General features: G+C 36.7%; 1 long non-coding RNA gene across 1 annotated transcript; it reads left to right on the forward strand.

Annotated features, from left to right (window-relative positions):
* The first annotated feature begins 11,709 nt into the window (after nucleotides 1-11,709).
* Nucleotides 11,710-12,396, forward strand: LOC123701346. The gene is made up of 2 exons (XR_006752724.1): nucleotides 11,710-12,137; nucleotides 12,243-12,396. It is a non-coding gene; the product is annotated as an uncharacterized LOC123701346 (long non-coding RNA).
* The last annotated feature ends 511 nt before the right edge of the window (nucleotides 12,397-12,907 follow it).

Raw genomic sequence — 12,907 nt, forward strand, 5'->3', positions numbered from 1 at the left:
CTATATTCCAAATTCTCCTCCTTTTTATCAGCCTTTACAAGTTTCAATCCCGATTCCATTGGAGTTTGAGCTGGCTTACAGTCAGTCATATGAAAACGGTCTAAAACATTCTTTATGTAACTAGACTGATCAAGATAGATATTATCTTGGTTTCTTGTGATGCGCATACCAAGTATATGGCTGGCTGGCCCTAAATCCTTCATTTCGAATTCTTGCACGAGTTTCTTCTTTATTTCAACTTTCATTTGTGAATTTCTGGTTGAAAATAATAATATATCGTCCACATACAACCCAATGATGACTAATTCTTCACCATTTGATTTAAAATACACGCAGGGCTCTGAAGACAGTCTTCTGAAACAAAGTTTTGTAACCAACTTATGGTTTATCTTTTCATACCAAGACTTCGAAGCTTGCTTTAGGCCATAAATTGCTTTATGCAATTTATATACTTTGTGCTCACAGCCTTTTACTTTATAACCTTCCGGTTGTTCCATGAAAACTTTTTCTTGCAAATCTCCATTTAGAAAAGCAGTTCTTACATCCAAATGATCGATATCCATCTGCTTTTCAGCTGCTAAAGCCAATAATATGCGAATAGTGGAATATCGAACCACTGGAGAAAAAGTTTCCTCGTAATCAATTCCATAGCGCTGTGTAAAACCTTTAGCTACCAATCTGGCTTTATACTGCTTTAGATTTCCATCAAGATCTTTCTTTTTCTTAAAAACCCACTTGCACTTAATCGGTTTTTGATCTTTAGGTGGATCAGTTAATGTCCAACATTTATTTTTAATAAATGATTGATACTCATCAGCCATTGCTTTCTTCCAGTGAACAGCTTCAGCCCCTCCTAGAGCTTCTTGAACTGTCTCTGGTTCATCTCCAATGCAGGTCAGCATTGCAGTACACGCACTGTCATATTCCGATGTATCCATCGCATCTTCAAGTGTCGATTCACCTGGAATGTAAGTGACATCGGAAAGATCAACAGAACTACTGCTGTCAGAGTCATCTAACTCAAAAATACACTGTCTTCTGGGATTAGTTACAATCTCATTTTCTTCCCCTTTTTCTGGTGATAGTGAATTTTCAGACTGTGCCACTTCAACATGAGAATCATTTGAGTTTAAATTCTCAGTCTGTAAATTATTTATCATCATGAAAAAATCACCATTTTCACATTTTTCAGTGTTTTTTGTATAGAATTTGTTTTCAAAGAAAGCAACATCCCTTGATTTAATAATTTTGCTGAGATTCTCTGGATCAATCAATCTATAACCCTTACTATTTTCACAATATCCTACAAAAATGTAAGGTTTACATTTTGAATCTAATTTCTTACGATTCTGTGTCAAGGCATAAACCACACAACCAAATATACGTAAATGGCTAAGATTCACCTTCTCATTAGTCCATTTTTCCTCTGGCGTGCTACCGTAGACTGCTTTTGTAGGGGACCGGTTCTTCAAATAAACAGCGGTATTGACCGCTTCTGCCCAGAACTGCCCATCTAAGCCTGCGTCTCGTAACATGCTACGAGCCTTCTCGACGATTGTCCTGTTGGCCCGCTCAGCAACACCGTTCTGCTGAGGCGAGTGCGGTATGGTAGTCTGGTGAATGATGCCGTTATCCTTCAAATATTCCTGGAATATAGAATTGACATATTCGCCTCCATTATCCGTCCTCAACAATTTTATTTTTCTATTGGTTTGGTTCTCCACCATTGCCTTGAAATGTTTGAAGTTATCGAAAACTTCACTCTTATTTTTCAGAAAATAAATCCATGTTTTCCTACTACAATCATCAATAAACGTGAGGAAGTAACTAGCACCACCGAAAGATTTCACTGGCATAGGCCCGCATAAATCACTGTGTACAACACCTAACAGTTCATTTGACCTACTTTGTGCCTTCTTAGGAAAAGGTAATTTGCTAAGCTTCCCCTTAACACAAGCTTCACATTGACTGAACTGTGATTTATCATAAGTAATACCACTAGCCATACCTTTCATTAACAAATGCATACTCCTCATATTGAGATGTCCTAGTCTCCTGTGCCATGTCTCCTGCGTAACAGAGTTAGCAGCCGCCTGGAAACTCAGCTCAGTTTCTTTCTTACAGCTCTCAGATGCTTTCTTCTGCACTAAATCTTGAGCTTCTGTATTTACCTTGGTAGTCGCAGATTCTACACTATTCCCTGAAAACATAGAACAGCCACCACATCCTACCACACACAGATCACGCTCTCTAACAGATTCTGCAGTTTCTAATTGATAAACACCATTTTTATGTACAGCTGTAGCTGCTAGCTTTTTACCATAGAATATATTACAACATTTTTCATTAAAAATAACTCTAAAACCCTTCCTAGTTAACGCACTGACTGACAACAAGTTTGTAGCTAAGTTCGGTACATGATAAACTTCACTGATTGTTTTGACGCCTAATTTTAAATTTACTTTTACATCACCACGACCAGCAGTAAATAGTTTTTCACCATTAGCCACCTTGACTTCAGACACATAACCAGGAACAAAGTTATTTAGTATATTCTTGTCATGACACATATGACTACTCGCACCAGAGTCTATTAACCATATATCATTCTGCACACAAGCTGATAATGCTGTCAATAGTAACTGGTTTGTTGAGCTCTCCGCCTTAACTGGTTTCACAGATTTACAGTTCCTCGAGAAGTGACCAAGCTTCTTGCACTTAAAGCATTTGATTTTCTTACGTGCCGCCACCAACGCTGTTGAACTCGTGTCACCTTTTTCATCACGTCGATGCTTCTCCTGCATGAGCTTCGCTTTGACCACTTCACTCGACAACTTGATATTAGAATTTTCAAGTGCCATTATGAGTGGATCAAAGTCTTGCGACAAGCCACTCAGTAAGAGAACTGCAACGAAATCATCTTCCAGAGGTGAACCAATATCGTTCAGCTGTTGACTTAGGTCGCTAATCTTCGCAACGTAAGCTTCCATGCTTTCACATTCGCATAATTTTGTTGCAAACAAAAGACGAAGCAAACTCAGTCTCCTTGACAACCCCTTGTCTTCGTACGCCTTTTGCAAATTAATCCATGCATCCCGCGCCGTCTCTGCGTTCCTTACATGCCTAAAAACCGAGGGCTTTACTGACAAACAGATCTTAGCAAGAGCTTTCTGAGATCTCTTCATATGAGCCGCATCTTTGACATCTTCAGTTTTATCTTCCGAAACGACGTCCCATAAGTCCTCGTGAATGAGTAGCATTTTCAGTTGGAACTTCCAATTACTGTAGTTTTCTATGCCGCTCAACTTCTCCACAGGAGTTAAAGTCGAAACCGATGTCGATGTCGCCATTTTTACATGTATGGACGGGCGTTTTAGTTTATTTATAAAATTACTTTTATTCTGCCAAAACTCAAAAATAATTATATACAGAGCAAAGATAACGTCCTGGGCCCATAACCTGATGGGTTTTGGGCAGGAAAAAGCAAAGATTGTTAAATAAACTTAAGATTCTTTATTAGACGATGCGCGTAGTACGAAGGGTAAAGACGGAAGAGAGAAATTATAAGATGACACATAGGTATTTGACATACACATTTGTTTATACAAACTCTTTTCACCAACATATTAAACGAGAGAGTATCAACAAAAAGATTTTCTATTGATGAATTGTTACAACTTGGTGAAAGTGAATGAGTACTGTGATCTAAGTGCCATGATAAATTTGGTAGATTAAAATCACCAGCTAACAGAAGAAGACAATGACAGGGCAGCTTATGCTGAATAATGTGTGAAATATTAGTTAAAATTCTGTCAAAGCGTTCGTAATTAGCGGGAGGAGGTATATATAATGCGTTTATGCATAGAGTACGAGTTATACCGCCGTCTTTAAATTTAATGATTACCCAGAGATCTTCATCAGTTGTTTCCCATTTAAAATAGCGCACTGGTTCATATTTACTTAAAATAGCGACAAGAACCCCTCCCCCCTCTTGTTTAATACTGCTGGTGGATGATCTGTCACGTCTAAATATGGAATACCTGTTATCGAATAATTCATGGTCGTACACTGAATCATTCAACCACGTTTCCGTTAATATTATGATGTCAGTGTCCTGTTTTAATGCATTGGTCAGCATAACATCGGTCTTAGTCCTAAGTCCTCTGACATTTTGGTACAATATTTTAAGATTACACTCTTTATTATTATCGTTGATTAATAAAACCATGAAAATATGTGAAAATAACAGCAAAGGAGATAAATCAAATTGAATTTAAAGAGCTTAAGTCCTTAACGATAAAGCTCTTAGAGGTTGTGTTTTTACGCATAAAAATTTTGCCGTTACGCACCCACACAAAGTCGAACTTTTTGTCTCTAGCAACCTTTCTAGCAGCAGCATGTAGTTGTTTGCCAGCAGGGGTTAGGTGCTCACACACGTAGATAGGCCTTTTTTCATCGGTGGCAATACCCAAGTGAGATGAATTCAACTTATCGTCACTGTGGACTTTATTGAAAGTCTTGACAGCAGCTATAAATGAATCGCGAACCAGGGGGCTAGAGAGCTTTACTATAATAGACCTAGGCCTAGCAGAGTCCTTGTTAAGTTTTGCAACTCGGTGAAAGTTGACTATTTGGTTTTCCGTCAGATTGTGTCCCACAGTGGCAGCGAGTTGATAAACCACAGTCTTAAGATTTTCTGATCTGTGTTCTGGGACACACTGGACTTCTAAGTTGCAGTCACGTGACTGTTGCTCAAATTGTTCCAGTCGGGAAGATAGGTCCCCAACTTGAGTGCGCAGGCCTTCAACTTCAAGGTGCAAATCCTTGTTTTCCGATTGCAATTGCTCGATAGTTCTAGTTTTACTTTCCAAAGCTTCCCTCAATTGTTCGTACTTAGCAGACATAAAGTTGACACTTTCAGTAAGCTCCTGAATCTTTACACGGGTATCGGATATTTCAGCTGAGAGATCGCGGCGAATATCACAGTGGTGTTTTTTCAGGGTTTCTTCAAGTTTGCAATTAAAGTACTGTTTTATATCTTCGAAGCTACATGCAATAGGAGAGCTAGCACTAGATAGATTAGCGGCGTGCGAGGGACTGGTGAGGGGACCCTCGCCAGGCCTGTCAACTACCTTGCAGTCAGTACACTTCCACGCAGATTTATAGGACTTCGATTCTTTGGCGAAATTTTCTACAGTTACTCCTAAGCATTGGTAGTGGAACGCAGCTTTGCACTTCGAACAAGTTTTGAGGTCACCAGTTTTAATTTGTTTAGTGCATTTTTTGCAGGAGCTCATTTTTTCAAATATTCCCAAATAATTGGTAAATTCTTAAAATATGGCAACCCCACTGCTCAATCAGAGACAAGAAATGACGTTGTCAGATGGATTTGACAGTGTCAGTTGAGTTTGACAAATGTGTTAGAATTATTTTCGAGGGTAGCTGGAATGAATTCACAGCACTTTTCAAAAGTGGGTATATAAATGTAACTTATCTTCGTAAGAAAATCCGCATTTGCAGTTGCAGTATTGTTTGAAGAATAACTGATGTGATTCCTTGTGACTTTAATAACAATGTGCAAACACAATCACTTTGAATTTATAAACTTTTACTATGAAAATAATACTATGAATTGGGAGCTGAAGTGTAGCAATTAAAGAGTTGCCAGATGTTTTAGAATACATAAATAAAATACACATAAATACAACCATGTTATATACATACAAATACATACACATACAAACAAATACATACATACATACACATACATACACATAAATATACATACATACACATACATATACATATACATACATACAAATAGAAATGAGCTATTTACTAGTCGAAAAGCAGACACATACGGAGACAGCATCAATACAAAGATATTTAAAATTAAACAGGTAGATCTAAGTTCATTACTTGGACAGGTAAAATCGCTTCAGCAGTGTTTTGAATGTGAGTAGAGATTGAGCTTCTCTTATGTCTAATGGTAGATCGTTCCATAGTCTGATGGCACGCACAGTAAAGGAAGAATTATAAATATGATTTACATGACCTGGTACGACCAGACGAGACTTGTTTGATGATCGAATTGGGTGGATATTAGACACAAGGAACTCAAATCTCTCTTTTAAATATTGCGGTGTTTTCGGATCAAACAGAACACAGTACAGGAGGTGAAGGATATGAGTATTTCGGCGAAGACGAATGGGAAGCCATTTGAGCTTAGTACGAAATTCGGAGACATGATCGTATTTGCGCAAGCCAAACACAAATCTTATGCAAAAATTTTGAAGGCGCTCAAGGCAGTCAAGGTGGTATTCATATAGGTCAGGATAGCACGCGTCGGCATAATCTATTATAGGTAAAAGGAGTGTTTGAACGAGCGCAATTTTAGTTGGTATTGGCAGAAAGTTGCGTAGCCGGCGAATGGAACTAGCAGCAGCGAAAACCTTTTTACGCACTTCCTTTATTTGATAATTCCAGGTTAGGCATGAATCGATCCAAATTCCTAAACATTTAATTTCGTTGCTATATGGTATTGCAACGCCATCAACTACTACTTTCGGCAGTGAAGTCCAATCTATCCTGGATACGAAATATTTCGTACCACAAACAATAATTTGTGTCTTATTAGAATTCACGTTTAAGCCATGATTGAAACTCCATCTGACAATAGTGGAAATGTCATTGTTCATTGTTCTCACAGCATTCGGCAAATCATCGATCGCTGCGTGGCAATAAATTTGAAAGTCATCTGCATACATATGATAGAGAGAAGTGATGTTTAGGGATATGGAATTTATAAATATACTAAAAAGAAGAGGGGAAAGCACACCACCTTGTGGAACACCAGCAATAACATTAGCCCAAGAAGAAAGAGAATTATCAACTTGGATGCGTTGCTGACGTCCCTGTAGATAACTACGAAACCAATCAATATCTGTTGGAGATATGTTAAGAGAACGTAACATGCTAAGAAGGATGTCATGGTCAACTGTATTGAACGCATTACTAAAATCCAGAGATGTTAGCAACGTTAGTTGTTTCTGATCCATGTGTAAGCGAATGTCATCAGTGACTTTAACAAGAGCAGTAACCGTGCTATGACCGGGACGGAAGCCGGATTGGAAAGGATTCAAAAGATCATATTTATTAAGGAAGGCACTTAACTGCTGTTGCACTAAGCGCTCCAGGACTTTAGAAAGGAAAGGAAGGATGGAAATAGGTCGATAGTCGGAAAACGAGGCAGGTTTTGAAAGTTTTGGAAGAGGAATAATGTGTGCATTTTTCCATGCACTGGGAAATGTATGTGAACTAACGGAAAAATTTTGGATATGAGTTATTACAGGAAGAATGATATCAAGGATTGGGATGATCATATTACGGCTAATGCAGTCACTGCCAACTGCTTTAGAGGTTATAGGTTCTTCTTAACATCACAATCAGAAAATTGATTAAAAATGAACGGAGGATGTGTAGGATTAGGATTTGTGGAAATTTTATTTAAGGTTCGCTTTTTAACATCAGCATCGAAATTTTGCACATGAGATGAGAAATGCGTATTCAGGCCATCCAAATTTACGCTTGACGATATGGAATTATGTGAGGATTTACCAATACCAAGGGATTTAAGGAACTTCCAAACTTTGGCAGAGTCGCCGTTCTCGACTGATTTGTGAATGTGGCGTCTTTGTGCATCTCTACATAATGTATTACAGCGATTTCGAATTCTTTTGAACTTTTCTCGAAGCGCGTCACTATTGTCAGATCGCAGTTTGGATTTGGCATTGGCTTTGGCAGTTAACATCGATTTAATTTCTGGAGTTAACCATGGAGCAGGCCGGTGCTTTATTTTTATTGGTTTTAGTGGAGCGTGCCTATCATAGAGGTCTATAATAAGTGCGTTAAAGAGGTTAACCTTCTCGTCGATGTCTTGAGCATCAAAAATTACAGACCAATTGATCTCGGACGCATCATCAAGGAGACTATCCGCATTAATACCACTAAAATTGCGCTGCAGGATTGTTTTTCGTTTAGGTTTGGGAGGTCGGAGTTTATAGGAAACAAAAATAAGATCATGATAGGAAAATCCCTCCGCAGGACACTGTCCAAACTTTGAGATTTTATCAGGAGAGGAAACTAGGATTAGGTCTAAAAGGGAAGGAGCACAATTAGGGAAGAAATGCGTAGGATTAAGAGGGAGTATATGTAAATTAAAGGAATTGACAATGGAAGATAGTTTATGCGCGCGAGCATCGGATTTTAGGAGACAGGTGTTAAAGTCACCCATTAAAATGGTGTGATCATAAAGGGGAGTAAATTGGTCAAGGATATTATCGAGTTTATCGAAGTAGTCAACGGAAAGGTGAGGACAGTAAAAGACGCCAAGGAGAATTTTAGTGTGGGAGAGGGTTATTTCAAGAAGGAGATGTTCGGCTGCATCGGTTGGTGGAGGTTGAGGAGAGGAGTTCACGACAGAGTAAGGAATTTGCGTACGAAGATAGACAGCAACACCGCCACCTGTTCTTCCCTCGCGGTCATTTCGTATAAGATGGAATCCGGGTAAGGAGTAGGAGATGGATGGGATGCAAGGCTTAAGCCAGGATTCGGAAATGAGAATGGCATGGATATGTTCGGAATCAAAAGATGTTAATAAATCAGGATAGTGTGCCGGAATACTCTGTGCATTAATATGCACTACATTGAAATTATTAGGGAAAGGAGTAAAATTGGAGGAAAGAACTTCAGATAAAGGAGAAAAGGATGTACTGTGAAAACTGTTGTCGCTGTCCTGTTCATCGAATGGAAGGGAATGATAAGTGCCGTCACTGTCAGTATCAACGTTCGACATAATAATATATGCAATGTAATATGTAAGTTAAATAGATAAATAAGAGAAAAAAAAATACTATAATAACAATAAAATAGAATAAATAAACTATAATATATATATATGTATATATAAATATATATTGTAAATACCTACTGAAATACATAATATATAATATAATAATATATTATGTATTTCAGTAGGTATTTACAAAAAATAAAACCAACATAACTACGAATGTAACATTATTTTAGTACTTATAAAAATAATATCATATCATAGGTGTACAATTTTGACACTACAATAATATTATATTTGCGTTAAAATGATAGCCTTGTTTTGAAGTCACTGAAAGAAATATCAAATAATATATAAAATATCAGTAAAGATCGTCCGTACACAGCGGTTTTACTCGGAAAGCTGTGCGTTATGATATGGGACATTAAGCAGTGTATTCTGGCTGTATATAATTTGAGTGCACACAGCATGCATCTTTAGATTTACTTACGTTGTACTGGGCTTGAGTAAGGCCTGGTGCACACTGGAAGATCAAATTGTAGGAGCTTGATATTTATGTAGTTTTATAGCAAATCTATAAATGTTATAAAGTTTGTAAGTTTGAACGCACTAATCTCAAGAGCTACTGGTCCGATTTGAAAAATACTTTCGGTGTTAGATAGCCCATTTATCGAGGAAGGCTATAGGCTACATTGCTACATATCATCCCGCTAAGACCAACAGGAGCGTAGACACGCGGGTGAAACCGCGAGGTGTAGCTAGTGCTTAATAAATGAGATTTTTTTTAAGAAAAGTAAAACATCGATCACTTGGCGAAGTTCCGGCCGCGGCGCGGCGCCTGACCTCTCAGCCACCCGTGATCCCGCCAGAACAATCGAATTTATTCTTCTCTTTTGGTTTTATGTGTCTAAGGTACGAAGAACATAATTTTATGGTATGGTAGGATATAGGCATATCTAGTTGTCTGTAAAGAAAATATGTACGTAGTTCAATTAAAATATCGAAATTGTTATTTTTGTGTTGCATTGTTAAGTTTTTCATTGTGTATTGAATTAAATGTTTTTTCTTTCTTTCCGTCTTCTGTCATGTTTGCATGGAAATGAAAATGTATTGGATTGTTGTTGTACAAAAAATTTGAGCTGCTTATCGTGGAAATGTAGTAATTTTATAGAAATACAATAAAATACATATTATTTTATATTCGTCTCGGTGTAACCATGCCTTAAGTTTGTGTACTTAGCGTTTGTTGAAACAGATATTTCAACCCACTCTCTGTTATTTAAAAACTCTAAATCATAAAAATACTATATATACGCAATAATAATATATTTGTAGTATCATTCATTGTCCTTTAAACACCTTCTTAATTTTAATTACGGTCTGTTTTATTTATTTAGAAACTAATTCTTGGTGCCAATTTTTTTTATACTTACCATTTACCCAGGGGCGTAGCTACCGCCGTATCTGCCGTATCAATTATACGGGGCCCCCGCGCCAAGAGGGCCCCCAACCTGCGCTTTTGTGAGTAATCTTTACCCTTCCTAAGGGCCCCAAAACAAATTTTTATACGGGGCCCCGCCAAGGCACGCTATGCTTCTGCATTTACCAATAATAAAAGTATAATGATACTAGTACCTATATTTTAATTAATTGAAATGAGGAGATGGAAATTTGATTGGATACTGACTTACGAGTCGTAGAAATAATTACCATTATATATTAACACATCATTCTATCCACCCATAATTATTGTATTTAGTACGTACCTTGAATTTCAAACAGAATTAGTCACTACGCTACGCTTTCCACATTTGGAAATTCCCCGAATATATACTCAATTAATACGAAAAGAGACACTTCAGAGGAAAACGAAACTCATGATAAATCGTAACAGTACCACGCAAATGTTTCCAAGAATCCCGATAATATCTCATAATAAACATGTTTTTTTTTTTTTTTTTGAAAAACTTTTTATTATTATTCATTTCATACAATACAATATGGAGTAGTAGGGCCCTCCTAGTAAGTTTAATATAAAACCTGTGTCAGGAGGACCCGCTCTTCCTTAACTTAAAATAGGAATCTACATCAGAATAATAAACTGTTTAAATAACAAAATATTAATAGTTAAGTGTGGAGTGTATTCGTGTGTGTGTGTGTAATGTGTTTGTGTATTGTGTGTGTGGGCGATGTGTGCGTGTGTGTGTGGGTGAATGTGTGCGTGTGTGGGTGTGTATGTGTGTGTGTTTAGATTTGTCAGTTTATGTATGAGCACGAGTTTGTGAGTGAACGATTTTAATAGCAATTAATATATTTTAGTAGCGTATGATTATGATTAAATTTAAATAAATAATATAGAAACAATAATTACACAGTGCATGACGTAACAAGGAGTTTTTCTGTGTCATCATAATTTAGTGTTTTTAGCCAGTTCATTGTTTTGTTTTTTAAATCACTACAGGTTAATCTATTACAGCCTTACTTATAAACGTCTCTCAAATTTAAGAGCCCCTCTTAGAGCTAGCGCGCACTAGCAACTTTGTCTCCGCAACTATTTTGTCTCTCCCATCAATTTGTATGGGGAGTTGCGTCGCTACGTGCGCGCACTTTCATACTAGCCCATGGGCGGGAGAGACAAAATAGTTGCGGAGACAAAATAGTTGCGGAGACAAAGTTGCTCGTGCGCGCTGGCTCTTAGCTGTTGATCAACGTTTTTTTTCACTTATAAACCCAATTCAGTGTTGAGAGGTGTTTAAGTAACAGCTAAATAATGTCAAAATTTAAGAAACGTCCGACCCTGTTTTAAATCTATTTGAGAGACATCATGGCGGATATATTGTCAAACATATTTTGACGTTTTGTAGTTGCCAAGAGTATATTATTTGTGTTTTTATTCACTTCGCAGTAAAATAACTGTGGTAAAATGGATATTGATAGTTTGAGCAAGGATTTTACGAATGATGTGCAGGTGCTTCGTGATTTTAGAATTCGTAAGCGTCAAAAAAAAGTTTATAAGTAAACAGAGCGTGAATCCTCTGGACCTGAAAGAAGAAGAATTCCTGTCGTAGTTTTGGGAAGCATATACGATCTGAGTCACATGCGAACGAGGAATAATAACTATAAGTTACTATAACTGTCGAGCGTTGCTTCGGGGTGTGGAAACAAAGATTCCGCATTCTTAATGATACGATGTGAGGATTCCTCCACGTGATCAAGATCACGATTATAACTGGTGCAGTTTTGCACAATTTAACAATACTAATTAATGAGCCTATTTTAAATCAAGGTAATTACGCAAACTACTTTCTTATGCAAACAAAGTACTTATATTTAATAATGCCAATACATAAATGCTATCCATGTTTTAATTCTTTTTTTTGTTTCTTTCTAGATCCTACAGGCATTGAAAATCAATTAACAAATCCAACTGTCCCTAATAATGTAGAAGAATAAGAAGATGAATGCGAAAATTAAGGGAAAATATAAACACAGTCATATTGAAACTTATTTTTATAATTAAATGAATATATTCAGATTTTTGTAAATTTATTATTGTTTTCTTATAATATTCCTCTTCCAAAATAAGTATTTAGAGCCTTTTTTCATGAGTCTCCCTTTCCTGTTGGATTCTAATTTCATGCAACTCTTGTTGTTGCTTCATAAGTTCTTCCCTGCTTTTTTGCAAGGAGGAATAATAAATAATTGATGCTCATTTTCACAGTTATTTGATTTTTCTCTGTACAAATATGATAAACATTAAACATAATCTTAAATTAAACATAATTAACATAATAACATAAATCACAGCTGTACAATAATTGATATTCCTATATTAAATAACAAAGAAGTAACATATATATTTGAAAGTTTATTGGCAGTTAAATGTCATACAAATTAAAGTCTACCATTCATATTTGCCAAAAAGTACATTTTTAGTCAAGTTTTACGTGAATAGCGGGTTTTATTTCGATAATGTTACTAGAAAAAAATATATTGACGTTACTTAGTTGAGAGACTGCTGAGACAGGTTTATAAGTATGATTATTTTAATCATTG

Source organism: Colias croceus, chromosome 21, assembly GCF_905220415.1.
Source record: "Colias croceus chromosome 21, ilColCroc2.1".
NCBI classification, from domain to species: Eukaryota; Metazoa; Arthropoda; class Insecta; order Lepidoptera; family Pieridae; genus Colias; species Colias croceus.